At 46.2% G+C, this 15652-nt stretch overlaps 1 long non-coding RNA gene across 1 annotated transcript; it reads left to right on the forward strand.

Moving 5' to 3' along the window:
• The first annotated feature begins 1338 nt into the window (after window positions 1-1338).
• Window positions 1339-13100, forward strand: LOC128351796 (uncharacterized). The gene is made up of 2 exons (XR_008320044.1): window positions 1339-1466; window positions 12724-13100. It is a non-coding gene; the product is annotated as an uncharacterized LOC128351796 (long non-coding RNA).
• Window positions 13101-15652: the final 2552 nt, after the last annotated feature.

The raw sequence follows: 15652 nt of genomic DNA on the forward strand, positions 1-15652 counted from the left end.
CCTTGCTGCAAACAGTAAACATCCCAGTAAACATCTATATGATAAATTTAGGCAAGTCTGCAGAAAAGAATAAAATAGTTTCATCTGCTAGCACTTTCAAAAATTGTAGCTGTTCTGAGATTAGTGAAATGTGCTCCTACAACACATTTGAAGCATACATCTGAATGTGCTTGAATCTGCAGTTACAGGCTATGCATTTTTTCCTTCCCTGGGAGACTACGCCTTATGGGTCAAAAATTTGAAAGATATAATTGGTCTGCTTCTCACTGCAGCTAAGTTTCAAATTGCTAAAAGATGTAGGTACAGAAAGCACTCACAATGATAAAAAAGCTGGTATGACACATATGGAAATCTTTTAATAATAATGGAATTTAACACAACTTCAACAAATTCTAAGGTTTCAGATGCCATTTGCGAGAGATAGAAAACTTCCCTTATGCATGTAGGCAAGACAAAGAAATTACAGTATTCAGATTTCAGCTATTCAGATTTTCATCTGTAAACATGTTTCCTTGATCTTTAGTAATTGCCTATAGTTAGTGTGTTGAAATACTGATATATTTAGTTGACACAAATTATGATTTGCTCCTTAATTTAATTTATTTTAAAACTGTATATATAGTTCTGTTGTAGTTTAAAGTTATTATTTTTAGTATCCCCATCATTGTTTCTCAGTAGCCATTTCCATTTTTATAATTGAATTTCTAACATTTTGAGGAAAATATATTTTAAAAAGCTTTAAAAAAATACTACATATTTTCATTCATGGCTTCTTTTAGGAATAGTAATTGATGCCTGGCCTAGCATTGCACTAGCATTGTAGCAGTGCTGACAGCCACACAAATGATACGCCATCACACAATGAAAGAGGGGTGATCTTTGCCATTCTCCCCTTTCACCTGAAACCCACCGTATCTTCCAAAAATATGTCCCTGAGGGTTGCACAGTATCAAATAAGAACATAGGTTGTTTCCTATGAAGAAACAGAGAGGGGGGAAACAGAAGATAAGAAGAATACTGTTTGCTTTACATTTTCATAGCCTTATACAAAAAGTATATTACAGCCTGCCATTTCAAATGAAATTTAGAGGAATTTCCTAGCTAAGGGACCACAGCATGTAATTTGGGGAAAACATGTGGGGAGCAGAAAGAGCAGTACAAGAATTACTCTCCCCTTGTGCTTTGACACTTTGAACTGCATCCCTGACGCAGAGAATAGATTCAAACCAGAACCAGCATGGCTAGTAACTGATCTTGTGACCTCACAGTCAGCCACAGAATTCTTTCATCATGGTTTCCCTTGGAGACCTGCGAGGATTCTGCAGGAGGCTCACTTGGCAGCATTCTAGATAAGCTGGAGCATCTTGGATAAGTTGGCTGTCTTGGGCAATCAGATTTATCATCAACATCATCTTAGCAAAGTTGGCTGTCAGGATGTTTGGCTGTTGGTCATGGGTGACCTGCAGGTAGGTCTCCAGCATGATGAGGGAAACAAAATCTAATGGCTGCCTGGTATTGGCTTTTAAAGATGCCCATCCATTTTTTAGACTGCCTGGGCAGAGAAAACTGGAGCTAGCTTGCTGTGTTCACTATGGGCCCACTTGGTAGTTTGTGGGAAAATTCTACCCACTAGGTGAAGCTAACTTCAAAAGTTGACCCCACCCAGCACCCCCCATGTTATTTCCAAGAATCTTACCTAAAGTTTTCTTCTTTCATCTTCCAATAGGTCCTACCCAGAAGCAGAACCAAATTGAGTTGCTCTTTTTTTCTGCCCTTGACTTCTTTCAATGCTTTTGGCTTTGGTGTGAAGAGATGGGGGTTTGTGTGTGTGTTCAGGCATATATTGCCTCAGCAGGATGAGCCCATCTTCCTTTCATATTCATAATGCCAATAATTAGGCTGCTCAATCAAATGTCAGCTTCCTCAACTGTCTTACTCTTCCACGATACATGTGGCAGGTTGCCCTCCTCCTCTTTAAAATTTAAAAAACAAAATAGCATGTATGTTATTTCAACTGAAATGTATCCCTTACTTTTTTTTGGGGGGGGGACTTTAAAAGTTGGAAAACTTCTCTGGAGAGGAATGGAAAAGCTGGCCTCATGACTGTAAACAATGAAAGCAGATCGGCCGCCCCTGCCAACCCACAAGGGAAGACAGTTTGGCTACTTTCACACATAATGGGAAACTGTGGATCCAAAGGATCCGCAGTTTCCCCCCTTTACCACCCAGTGTGCTCCCATATATTTTATTTATTTATTTTATTTATTTTTGCATTTATATACCGCCTTTCGTTAAAAAGATAACCCCAAGGCGGTTTACAAAAGTTAAAAACATACAATAAAAAGACGATAAAAACATCATGTTAAAAGTATAAAAACATATAAAAACAGGCATAAAAACAACACAACAAATACAACAATTAAAAACACAGAGAAGCCGCAGTAGAAAACGATCATGTAAAAGCCTGGGTAAAAAGCCAAGTCTTTAAAAGCTTTCTAAAAGCCGTGATGGAGTCTGAGGAACGAATGGCCACTGGGAGAGCATTCCAGAGTCTGGGGGCAGCAACAGAGAAGGCCCTGTCCCGAGTGCACGACAGCCGGGCCTCACGCATTGTCGGAACCCGGAGCAGGGCCCCCTCAGATGTCCTTGTCAAGTGGGCAGCAACCCTTGGGAGCAGGCGGTCCCTCAAATACCCCGGGCCCAAACCGTTTAGGGCTTTAAAGGTCAAAACCAGCACCTTGAATTGGACCCGGAAACGAACCGGCAGCCAGTGCAGCTCTTTCAAAATGGGGGTGATATGTTCCCAACAGGCAGCTCCAGATAAAACCCTCACTGCCGCGTTTTGCACTAGCTGCAGTTTCCGGATATTCTTCAAGGGCAGCCCCACGTAGAGCGTGTTACAGTAATCCAGCCGCGACGTGACTAAGGCGTGGGTAACCGTAGCCAGATCTGCCTTCTCGAGAAAGGGATGCAGCTGGCGCACCAGCCAAAACCATGCAAAGGCACCCCTGGCCACCGCCTCCACCTGAGCTTCCAAAAGCAGAGCCAGGTCCAGTAGTACCCCCAAGCTGCGTACTTGCTCCTTCAAGGGGAGTGCAACCCCATTCAGAACCGGTAGAATCTCCTCATCCCGATTGGCTCTCCTACTGACCAACAGTACCTCTGTCTTATCCGGATTCAATTTCAGTTTGTTAGCCCACATCCAACCCATCATGGCCTCCAGCCCCCGATTAAGGACATCCACCGCCTCCCTAGGATCAGATGACAAGGAGAGATAGAGCTGAGTGTCATCCGCATATTGCTGACAACTCAGTCCAAATCTCCGGATGACCTCTCCCAGCGGTTTCATGTAGATGTTAAACAGCATGGGGGACAAGACCGATCCCTGCGGGACCCCACAGGCCAATGGCCACGGGGCCGAGCAGTAGTCCCCCAGCACCACCTTCTGAACCCTCCCCTCAAGAAAGGACCAAAACCACTGCAACGCAGTGCCTCCGATTCCCATACTCAAGAGGCGGCCCAGAAGGATACCATGGTCGATGGTATCGAACGCCGCCGAGAGGCCCAGCAGAACCAACAGGGATGCACTCCCCCTGTCTAGTTCCCGGCGTAGGTCATCCACTAGAGCGACCAAGGCAGTCTCAGTCCCATATCCGGGGCGGAAGCCAGATTGAAAAGGGTCCAGATAATCCGTATCATCCAAGACCCTCTGCAGCTGGGACGCCACCACACGCTCTATCACCTTGCCCAAAAAGGGAAGGTTAGACACAGGTCTATAGTTGTCCAGGTTGGAGGGATCAAGGGAGGGCTTTTTAAATAGAGGTCTTACCACCGCCTCCTTAAGGCACGATGGCATCCTGCCCTCCCTTAATGAAGCATTAACGATCACCTCCAACCATCTACCTGTCCCCTCCCTGGCAGCTTTTATTAGCCATGAAGGGCAAGGGTCAAGAGTGCACGAAGTCACCCGCACACTGCCCAGGATCTTGTCCACATCCTCAGGCCACACCAACCGAAAAGAATCCAACACAACGGGACCAGATGGTACCAAAGGCATGTCTGCCAGAACTGCCAAAACTCTGGAGTCCAGGTCAGCACGGATGCAAGCGATTTTATCTGCAAAGCGACAGGCAAACCGATCACAAAGAGCTGTAGATGGCTCCTCCCCCATTGTCTGGGGGGGATTTGTGGAGCAAGGTTTTCACCACACGAAACAGCTCTGTTTGTCAGCACTGAGCAGACGCAATGGAGGCGGAGAAAAAGCATTTCTTCGCCGCCCTCACTGCCACGGAGTAGTCCCTAAAATGGGCTCTAGCCCGTGTTCGGTCGGATTCGTGACGACTCTTCCTCCAGCGTCGTTCTAGCCGTCGTCCGAGTTGCTTCATCGCTCTAAGCTCCGAGGAAAACCAAGGAGCAGAACGGATCCACCAAGCCGGAGAGGGCACTTGGGGGCAACCGTGTCAACAGCCCGGGCCATCTCTCCATTCCAGAGATCAACCAAGGCCTCAACAGGGTCACCAGCTCTGGACACTAGAAACTCCCCGAGGGCAGTCTGAAATCCAAGCGGATCCATAAGCCTCCAGGGGCGGACAATCTTAATCGGCCCACCACCCCTGCAGAGGGTAGATGGAGCAGTCAAACTAAACCCCACCAGGGGTTTATGATCTGTCCATGACAAGGGAGTGGTCTCAAATTCCCCCACCTCCAGATCATTTATTTCCCGGTCGGCAAAAACCAGATCCAGAGTGTGTCCCGCCACGTGGGTAGGGCCCGATACCAATTGAGACAGGCCCATGGTTGCCATGGAGGCCATGAAATCCTGAGCCGCACCCACTAGGGGGGGGCTCAGTGTGGACATTGAAATCCCCCAAAACAATAAGCCTGGGGGAACCCAAGGCCACCTCCGAGACCACCCCCGCCAGCTCAGGTAGGGAGACTGAAGTGCAGCGGGGTGGTCAGTACACCAGCAGAATCCCCAGCCTATCTCGGAGGCCCACCCTCAAGGACAAACACTCAAAATTCTGAGATTGCCTGACCGAGCACCTGGAAACGGGGAGGGTCTCTCGAAAGATGACCACAACGCCTCCCCCTGGCCCTCGAGGCAGGGCTGCTGCACGATCTGGAAACCTGGAGGACAAAGCTGAGAGAGACCAACCCCGCCCAGCACATCCAACCAGGTCTCCGTCACGCATACCAGGTCAGCACGCTCATCCACAATCAAATCGTGGATGAGAGATGTTTTTGCGTTAACTGACCTGGCATTTAGCAGCAGCACCCTAATCCTCGAAGGAGTGTTCACAGAGCTCCCTAGGGTCAGAGGGTTGGGAGAAGGGCCGGAAAAAGGAACAGGCCTCAATTGCCTGGACTGTTTTCCCCTGTAACGGCCTGCCCAACTCCCACCGCCATATCTCCCTCTGCCCACTACCCGTGATATTGCTGCCCCCACTCCAGACCCACTTTTTCGCTCTCCCAGACACATCCCCCCAGACTAACTCACCACAGCTTCTTGGCTTAATTTAAAACCAAGACCAGACTTATACAGTCTCTGCTGACTTCTTGCTTGGAGGAAGACGGATCTTCAAGGCAGGAGGAAAAGGTCTTCAGGGCCCCAGGCAGCTCGCCCCACGGCTGAGAGCCACAAGGACGAGAGCCCTTGTGCCCTCGCCCTTTGGCTCACGCCAAGAGGCGCACGCCCCTGGCCCAGCCCCAGCTTTAAAGCAGCAGAGGCTGAGGGTAGATGGCACACACCGGGAGAAAAGGTGGGGCAGAAGCCCAAACACAGTCACTGCCTTGCCCAAGATGTTCCCTCTTCCCTTCCTCAGTCCCTGGCCCAGCCCCAGCTTTAAAGCAGCAGAGGCTGAGGGTAGATGGCACACACCTGGAGAAAAGGTGGGGCAGAAGCCCAAACACAGTCACTGCCTTGCCCAAGATGTTCCCTCTTCCCTTCCTCAGTCCCTGGCCCAGCCCCAGCTTTAAAGCAGCAGAGGCTGAGGGTAGATGGCACACACCTGGAGAAAAGGTGTCCCAATCTGGAGTCTGGGTCTGAAAGTGGGGAGGAACTGACTGTGCAGGCTTTCTCCTTGTCAGGACCCTATCCAAGGCCTGCTGTTCCCTCCAACATCCTGAGAGAAGAACCAAAGAAAGTAACTGCAGTGCCAGGATACCCCCCCCCCGGGTCTTCTGTGCCCTCTGACACTCCAGGAGAAGAACTAAATGTGGCAATATTGCTGCCAGTACCCCGCCCAGGGCCTTCCATCCCCATTGACACTCTGGGCAAAGAACCAAATTAAGCCACCTCACAGCCAGAACCCTGCACAAGCCCTCCAATACTTCAGGAGAAGAACCAAAGAAGGCAACCTCTGTGCCAGGACCCTGCCCAAGGGCTTCTGTCCCCTCCGACACTCTGGGAAAACAACCAATGGAGGGCACCTCAGTGCCAGGACCCCACTCAGGGCCTCCCTTCCCCTCCGACACCCCCGGAGAAGAACCAAAAGAGGAAACCTCAGAGCCAGGACCCTGCTCAGTAACTTTGGTCCCTTCCAATACGCAGGGAGAAGAACAAAAGTAAGCCAGGACCTCATGCAGGCCCTTATGTCCCCACCCCCAATGTTCTGGAAAAAGAACCTAAAGGTGGAAGCCTCACTTCCTGGATCCCACTCAGGTACGTCTGTCTCCTCTGACACTCCAAGAGATCTGAAGGAGTAAATCTCACTGCCCAGACCTTGCCCAGGGCCTTTCATCCCCTCAGAAATGCAAGGGCAAGAACCAAAAGGAGGCAACCAGGCTGCCAGGACCCCACTCAGTCAGGACCTTCTGTCCACTCTGACACTTTGTGACTCCAAGAGAAGAAAGAAAGGAGGAAATCTCACTGCCAGGCCCCCATTCATGGCCTTCCATCTTCTCTGACTCTCTGGGAGAAAAACCATAACTAGGCAACCCCAGTGCCAGAACCCTGCCCAGGACATTCTGTCCTCTTTGTCACTTTGTGAGAAGAACCAAAGGAGGCAACCTCTGTGCCAGGTCCCCATCTAGGGTCATCCATTCCCTCTGACACTCTGGGAGAACAAACTATGGAGGAAACCTCAGTGCCGGGACCCCACTCAGGACCTTCCTTCCCCTTCAAGAGAAACCAAAGAAAGAAAGCTCAGGGCCAAGACCCCACACAGGTCCTTCCGTCCTCTCCAGGAGAACTAAATAATTTCTGCAGAACCTCAAAGTACAGCTGAAGAGACTCAGAAGCGGACTGACTGATCAGAGTTGAACTATGGGAATCATGGTTTCTACAAGGGTGCCAACGAAGAAGAAGGGGAAGACAAGGAAATACAGACAGTGCCATGTAACAAACAATATACATAGATAATAAATGGTAGAGAGTAAGAGAAAGATAGGTGGATGATATATAAGAAATATATAAGCAGGACGCCATGTAGAATATAGTAATAAATAGCAGCAAAACATGTTGCATGTTTATTGTTTTTTTTAAAAAAGTTTGTTTTTAAATAAAACAAAGTTGTGTTGATCTGAATATTCTTTTGGTACAGTTAGGTAAGAAGGTCTTTGGATAAAGCCCAGCCACAGAATAGGCTCTCTTTGCCCATCCACTTGGGCCCAAGAGATGTTCTGGGAGGCTCAAGAGATAGCTCAAGATAGTCTGCTCCTTGCCAGGAGGCTCATACAGAGCTTGTCTGCCTGAATATGTATGCCTAGGAGGCTGGATTTTGGCCCTGAAAGGGGATTTGCCTCTTGTGGAGGACAGAATGGTGATTCAGAAGGAACGTTTGATTTAGGGCAGGGCTGAACAACTTCCGCCCTCCAGTTGTTATTTGACTACAGTTCCCATCTACCTGGACTATTGGACACTGCAACTGGGGACTATGGGAGCTGTAACCCAACAACAGCTGGAAGGCCCAATTTGTGCAGCCCTGGTTTAGGGGAACCACTCAAGGCTACTGGATGGCAGGAATAATGGAAATAAGGCCAAATGTTCCAAATGGAAATGAGGTCTAACGGAAACAAGGCCTAACGTTATTCTGTAGCCCCCATTTTCCACCAAAAGCTACAGGAGCAGCTGGAGGCTTGGATCCAGGCAAGGAGTCGAGCTGGAGTAAGACTCCTTGACCCTGGGGGTGGGGACAGCTAGGAGGTGGCACTCCCATTCCCTATGTAGGAAGAAAAGTCTGCAGAGCATGACAATCTGTGGAAAGAACCAAAAAAAGGCAGTCTCCATATCAGGCCTCCTCCCAGGGCCTTCCAGCCCTGCTTAGATTCTTTGGGAAGAACCAAAAGAGGCAACCTCTGCATCAGACCCAGGATGTTCCATATCTGATGATCTTCCATGGAAAGAACCAAAAGAAGTAATCTCTGTATTAGGCCCTCTCCCGGGGCGACGATGAATAGAATATTTTTATACCACTTTTCAGCAAAAGTTCCCAAAATAGTTTACACACACACACACACACACACACACCAGCTCCCCTGTCCCCAAAGGGATCATAAACGAGAAAGGAAATATACGATAGACATCAGCAAGAACCACTGGAGGAATGCTGTGTTGGGGTTGGATAGGGACAGTTGCTATTCTCTTGCTCAATAAAGAGAATCACCACTTTCAAAAAGGTGCCTCTTTGCTTACTTAGCCTCCCAGCCCTGCTGACACTCAGAAAAAAGAACCTAAAATGGCAATCTCCATATCAGGTTCCCACCCAGGATGTTCCATCCCTGCTGATACTTCAAAAGAATCAAGAGAGACAACCTCTGTATCATACAAGCTCAGCATCAGCCCTCCACCCAGGACAATTCATCCCTGCTGATACTTCAGGGAAAGACAATGAAGAGACACCCTCCACATCAGGCCCCCTCTCAAATGGAAGATCAGCAATGAGATCAGACCTTTTGCCCCCAGATCATTTTTCTGCAGGAGAAAAGAGAAGGAAGGCCTGAATGGAAACACTTGTCGCTGCAGATGCTAGGTTTGATATGACAATGTATTAAGACAGCAATGCAGGAAACACAACATTCTGAGCCTAGCTTAGCTACACAACTCAGTGACCAAAGGCCATTCTTGAACATCTCCAAGAGCCCTTAGAGGACAAGTTTGCTCTTGATGCTCATCATGCATGCATTGGGAGGAGTCATTAGAACCAACAGATCCCCTTGTGAATGGGATGCTTTGGGCTGAGTGTTTGCACCTAGACCAACACTTTACCATAGAAGTGCTGTGTCCATGAATACAATAATGCAAACAGGTGATGTTTCAGGCAAATGGTGAGCCTGAATCTGAAGCTCTAGGAAACTACCTTGATACTCTGACAATGCTTCAATTAATGCTTCAGAAATATCATCCAATCTTCCATGTCAGTTTCATTTTAAAAGTGAAGGGAGAGTTTTTGTAATCCTGACACCATTATACATTTTATTAACATTATGCTAATTAACTGAATGGTCATTCAATATCCTGCCCCAGAATGATCTACACTTAATTTACTAATGGTTTTAACTTAAAGAGAAATAAAAAGGTCAAGGAGATATATGATTGTTTAGGATGCCCCATAATCATTATTAAACTGCTTTTTATAGAATTTCCTTACTCTGCTGAGACAAGATGGCTGAATTTTGAAGGAACATTTTTCTCTTTCTTTTTCCCTTTCTCTCTCTTTCCTTCTGATAGGGAATAGTTAATTAAGATCTTTTTCAATATATGCCAGCCCAGTGCCAATGCCAAAAGTAAATGGGGCACTTGGCCTAGAGATGAAGAGTCAGCAAATCAGCAGCTGAAAATCTCTTCCTGTTGCCTAATACACAACACATCCCTTTGCCTCGGCTCAGAAAAACTGCCTAATCAGATCTTAACATGGCTATCACAAGCTAGTGCACACTTAAGCATGACAATGACACATTCAGCAGAAAATTACAGGGAGTGCCACAAGAATCCACCCCCCTGCCCATAAAAAATTGATCTAGCACTACTGCTTCAATACAGTGTGACTAGGCATGGGAAGGGAAAGAACCTGGATAATTGAATCACAGTAGGGATGTGTGAACAGGTTCGATTCAGAACCTGTTCAGTGTTGAACTGGTTCATTTCAATGGCTTGATATCAGACTGAACACCCTCCCCCCAGTTCGATATCAAACCGAACCCCCCAGCCTGTTCGGGGTGGGTGGGTTTCTAAGTTTGTTTGTTTGTTTGTTTGTTTGTTTATAAAAATAACTCGCTGCCACCTCTCTGGGGGACTTCTCCAAAACCATGTGTGTATCTTCAGGAGGTTGCCCCTCCCCCCGCTAGCCCCTGTTAATGTCCAAATCGCCCAGTTTGGGTGGTATTTGACTCGTTCTGGGCCTGCCATCTGTGGTGGTGGCCATTTTGGAGGCTGTCATGCATGCCCAATGGGCTTATGCATGGCCTGGGCAATGATCACTTCAATTCCCTAGAGGGCACCTCCAAGAATCCAGGAGACGCCATGGGAAGCAAAGGCACATGGGTGGGGACAGCCTCGCCCTGGTTTATGCCAGATGAACTTCTGTGTGCCTCTCTCTGCCCACTTTGGGTGCCCACCAGTCAGCCTGGGTATCCACCCTGGCAAGCAACCAATATTTTCTTGCATAGAGATCACTTCCTTTTCCTAGAAATCCCCTTCTTGTAACCCAGAGGATGCCATGGAAAGCAAAGATACGTGTGGACAGCCTCTCCATACCCCATGCCTGCTGCCACTTTCTGCCCACTTTAGGTGCCCACCAGTCAGCCTGGATGCCCACCCTTGGATGTCCACCTTAGCAAGCAAACAATGTTTTTTTTCCTCAAAATCACTTCTATGGACTGTCCCCATGCGTCTTTGCTTCCCATGTTGTACTCTAGGTTACAGGAGGCAATCTATACAAAAAGGAAGCAATCTCTATAAAAAACATTTGCCACTTGCTAGGGTGGACACTTAGGCTAGGTGGACACCCATTCGGCAGGCATGGGATCAGGAGAGGCTGTCCCCACATGTCTCTGCTTCCCATGGTGTCCTCTAGGTAAAAGGGGGTGATCTCTATGAAAAAGGATGTGATCTCAATGCAAGAAAACATTTGTTGCTTGCCAGGGTGGACATCCAAACTGGGCAGAGAGTGGCACACAGAAGTTCATCTGGCATAAGCCTAGAGGACATCCAGTGGAGGATGTCCCCACCCATGCCTCTTTGCTTCCCATTGCATCCTCTGGGTTCCTGGAGGTGCTCTTTAGGCAATGGAAGTTATCTTGATGCAAGAAAACATTGGTTGCTTGCCAGGGTGGACACACAGGCTGGCTGTGAGCACTCAAAGTGGGCAGAGAGTGAGTGGCACCCACTCACTCAGAGAGTGAGTGAGCAGGCATGGAGTAGGAAAAGGCTGTCCCCACCCATGCGTCTTTGCTTCAGGAATTTCCCTTTTCTGTTTGTTACATTAATTGCTTCCAGACCGTTCAGAGATTGAATGTGAAATAATGTCACACCCACTAAAATGCAATGGCCCTTTTAGACATAACTTTGTCCCTCTGTGGTGCTTAACAAGCTTATTGGTGGCAGTGAAACAGCATGTCCACAGTGTCTATGAAATAAGGTACAAAGTACTCTATGATGTTTGAATTGCTACTAGTGATGTGAACATGGTTAATCCCTGGGTCCGCCTCTTAGTCAAGCAAACAGACTCAGTGGGAATCATTTAAAGGCTTTTATTGCTACTGCAGTTTAGCAATAGGTAATCAGTAGGCTTACGCTCTCAAACCGATTACAGTTTGGTTACAGGTGCATCTTACATTTATACAAACAATCTGAATGATGCTGACACCTTAGACACAGTATACGTGGCAATAAAATGGTGGTCTAAGTATCTAGTACGTATGCGAATGATTCATTGTTCATCTGGTGATTACTCCTTATTTGGTTAAATCCTGTTTTCTTAACTGTCAGGAAAGAACAGTGAGAACCTTGTGAGAACCAAGTTTCATAGATACAAGTTAGTGGAGAGAGATAATGATGTTGATCATGAGAGGCAGTGATGTCCCTGAGCTGGGCTGGGGTTACTTTAAGATAAAATGAGGTATTCTGGGCAAACATGGAGTTTCTTTGGTTTTCTAAACACATCACTAGCACAAATGTGAACACCGAATATGCAGAGATTATTAGGGTATACAATTAAGGAAGGGTAGGTGTGCATTCACATATCATCCAGATTTACGTTGAAGTTCCTGCGAGTTATCGGGGAGCACTCCATACATGATTTGGATTTTTCATTGCACATTGGAGCGAAGCTCGATTTATGTCTGGGGTAAAAAATTCCAATTTTTGTGTCTTTTTTTGGGCAAATTTGAAATATCCTATATGCCCTGTAACCCACACTTTCCCCCTCTTAATCCCACTGTAATGCTTGCTGTCTGAGAAAGGGCCTGGTGAGGAAATCAAGCACAAAGTTATGCCAATAATTTTGTTCCGATGTCTTTCATTCTACCTGTGAACTCAAACTGCTAAATGACTCTCTCTCTCCCTCTGTTATGGTTATGATGCACCAAGCACTGCTGAAAAAACCATATTCATTTAAATAGTGCTGCAATGTTTAGTCTATTAGTTGATTAGGCACATAAATTAAAAAACCTTTTGATTGATCAAAAGGATGCTCCTGATTAATGGCAGAATATTTTTTAAAGTTACTATTTTAAATAATACAATTACTTATCAAAATATGAGACATGCCTTTTGTTCTCTCACAGGAGGAGATGCTAAAATGGTTCCTGCTGCAACATGTGGATGCATTATTTAAAAACAAAGAAAGGATTTGTTTTCCCTTTCAGAAACTTTAGCCCTATTCTGAAGTTAATAAAAAAGAGGCTTTACAAGCCTCCCAAAGTACACTGGAAGTCCCGCCCCCAGCATCTCACTCACTCACTCTCACACACCCCTTGCTGCTCATGATTACAGTGTTTGAAGAGTGATGCTGCAAGCATGATGGCATCATCTCTGAAGATGCAGGAAACCTTCCCAGTGTTGCAGGTCATGTTGCCTGTGCCCAGAAGACTCTTATGTTGACACTACACAATAGTATCCTTGTGTAACCTTGATGAAGTAAAGCCTTTTTGTTTATGTGTGATCAATCCTGCAACATTGGAGAAAACTCTAGAACCACTGGAACTGTGAATTAGGCTTTCGATTTGGGTACAAAACATTTTGTGCCCCAAAATGGCAATTTCGGAGGTTTTGTAACCAAAACAAAATCAAGAATTTAAAAAAACAGAGATTTTTGTTTCCAAATCAAAATGACTGTGTTTCAGACAGAATGCTTTGTTCTTAGGAAAAGCATTGCAATTGAAATTGACTTCTCTGACTCTCTCCACTCCAGCTGAGGCACTGAGTGATTAGCAGAAGATAAGATATGCAAAACGCTGTTGAGCATGAATGGTTTAGTTAAGTATGTGTTGTATTCAGTGTGATTGAAATGCAAACTGACCTTCCAAAGGGATTTGGAAGACAGCATTTTGAGACAGAAATACCCAAATATCTTTGGGAGCTCAATGCAATTCCAAAGCTCTTGCTAAAAGCCATGGTATAAATTGTGTGGAGAAGCTTTTCGAGAAGATGGTTAGGAAAGTGCTGAAATTACACAGGTTTTTCTTTCCAAAGGTTTAGAAAGAATCTCTTTACTGTTCAGGGGTCTTTTGAAGAGCTATTTTGTTTTTCTTCTGATTTGTATGAGTTATAGTGGTGTCTAAGTTTTGATGCCCAAGTTGAGCAGTCTAATGTAATTTAGGCCACAATGTAATTTGGTGGGACATTGGTAATTTGGTGGTTCTCAACTTTTGCCATTGCAGGGACAGGCCATCCACATGGGACAACAGGAGACAAAAGGGTGGGGGGGTGGGGGAAATACCCCTGTCAATCTATTGACATCCCTAGGAATCTTAGTTGCTTCTTTCTTTCTTGTAACCATGATCCATGGTTTTGCACTTTCTTAAATGCAGTGATGATAAATCTTAACAATTCTGAATAGTAGGCTGATTTGTTTGGGCTACGGCTCACTCCACTTCAGTTAAATGAACGTTTGAAGCTGTACCATAGTACCAAGGCAGTTTTATTTCATTTTATTTTATTTTTACATTTTATATCCCGCTCTTCCTCCAAGGAGCCCAGAGCGGTGTACTACATACTTACCGTAGGTTTCTCCCCACAACAACCCTGTGAAGTAGATTAGGCTGAGAGAAGTGACTGGCTCAGAGACACCCAGCTAGTATCATGGCTGAATGGGGATTTGAACTCGGGTCTCCCCGCCCTTAGTCTAGCACTCTAACCACTACACCACGCTGGCTCATTGGTCTATCTTGCTATCTCAAACGACCTGTGGTCACTGTTCCATGGGGAGGGAGTGTTTTTATTGAAAGATTGCTTGAATCCACAAATGGGGTTTAGTGCCACAGAGACAGGCTCACACCCGCTGCAAAATTATCAAATAACTGTGCCAAAATATTAAGTGTTGTTGTTCATCATTCTCTTCACTCTTTCAACTTGTTTATGTGGGGCTTCAGGGGCAAAACAGTGGGTTGGGTGGCAGTGCCCGAAGGATGGTGCACCCAGATTCCAAATAGGGCAAAGTGCTGATTTCTTACGAATTTTTGAGGTTTGCACGTCTTTAAGATTTTCCCCCATAGGGAATAATGGAGGTTTCAGCAGCCCCATAACTCCACCTGGGGGGCACTGGGATGGCCCGAAGCGAGTGGTGGTGCAGTTCACAGAGGGTGCCAACCACCCCACTGGATTGCTATCCCATTGGGGTACTGGGCTTTGTTTCTGAGGTGTGGAGTTTAGATTCTCTGGTAGCAAATGAGATTTTTAATGAAAAACCATGAATCCACTCTCATATGCCTAGAGAATCTACTCCCAGAACACCTCTAGAACAACAGAACCCTGTACATGCAACCCATGTTGGCAACCCATGTAGGTGGTTGGTACCTATGTGCACTACACCGCCACTTGCTCTGGGCCACCCCAGTGCCCCTCAAGTGGAGTTATGAGACTGCAGGAATTTCCATTATACCCTACAAGGAAAATCTGAAAGACACGTAACTTCATTAATTCTGTAAAAATCAGCCCTTTGCCAAATTCCTCTGAAAAAAATGTGGTAGCTTCCTTGTACCAACTGGGCACTACCACAAACCACACTCCAGTATGGGCCGCCACCCCCACCCCCTGCGTGAAGCTATACTTTTCCTGAAACCTCAATCTTACCCTATGGGGATAATCTGAAAGACGTGCAAATTTCAAAAATTCACCAAAAATCAGCAGTTTGCCCAATTCCTTTGAAATTTTTGTGGTAGCTTCCACTCATTGGGAACTATAACCCCCACCCACTCTTTTGACCATGTGACCCATTTTTAAATCTGAATTAATTCGGATTCAGATTTGGACTAATTTGGATACAAAACACAACTGGGGTGATTCAGAAGGCTTAATTTTGGACAAAATACAAAATGGGGGTGATTCGGATTTGGTACAAATCAAAACAGAAAAAATACAAAATGCACAACCCTACTGTGAATATTTAGTTATGTGCCCATAGAACCATAGCTCTGGAATCAGAAAATTCCAGAAGGAGAGAAGGGGACTGAATTTCAAGTATCCAGATAAAGAATCCAGGTCTACCTCACCTTT

The sequence above is a fragment of the Hemicordylus capensis genome, chromosome 3 (genome assembly GCF_027244095.1).
Source record: "Hemicordylus capensis ecotype Gifberg chromosome 3, rHemCap1.1.pri, whole genome shotgun sequence".
Classification (NCBI taxonomy): Eukaryota; Metazoa; Chordata; class Lepidosauria; order Squamata; family Cordylidae; genus Hemicordylus; species Hemicordylus capensis.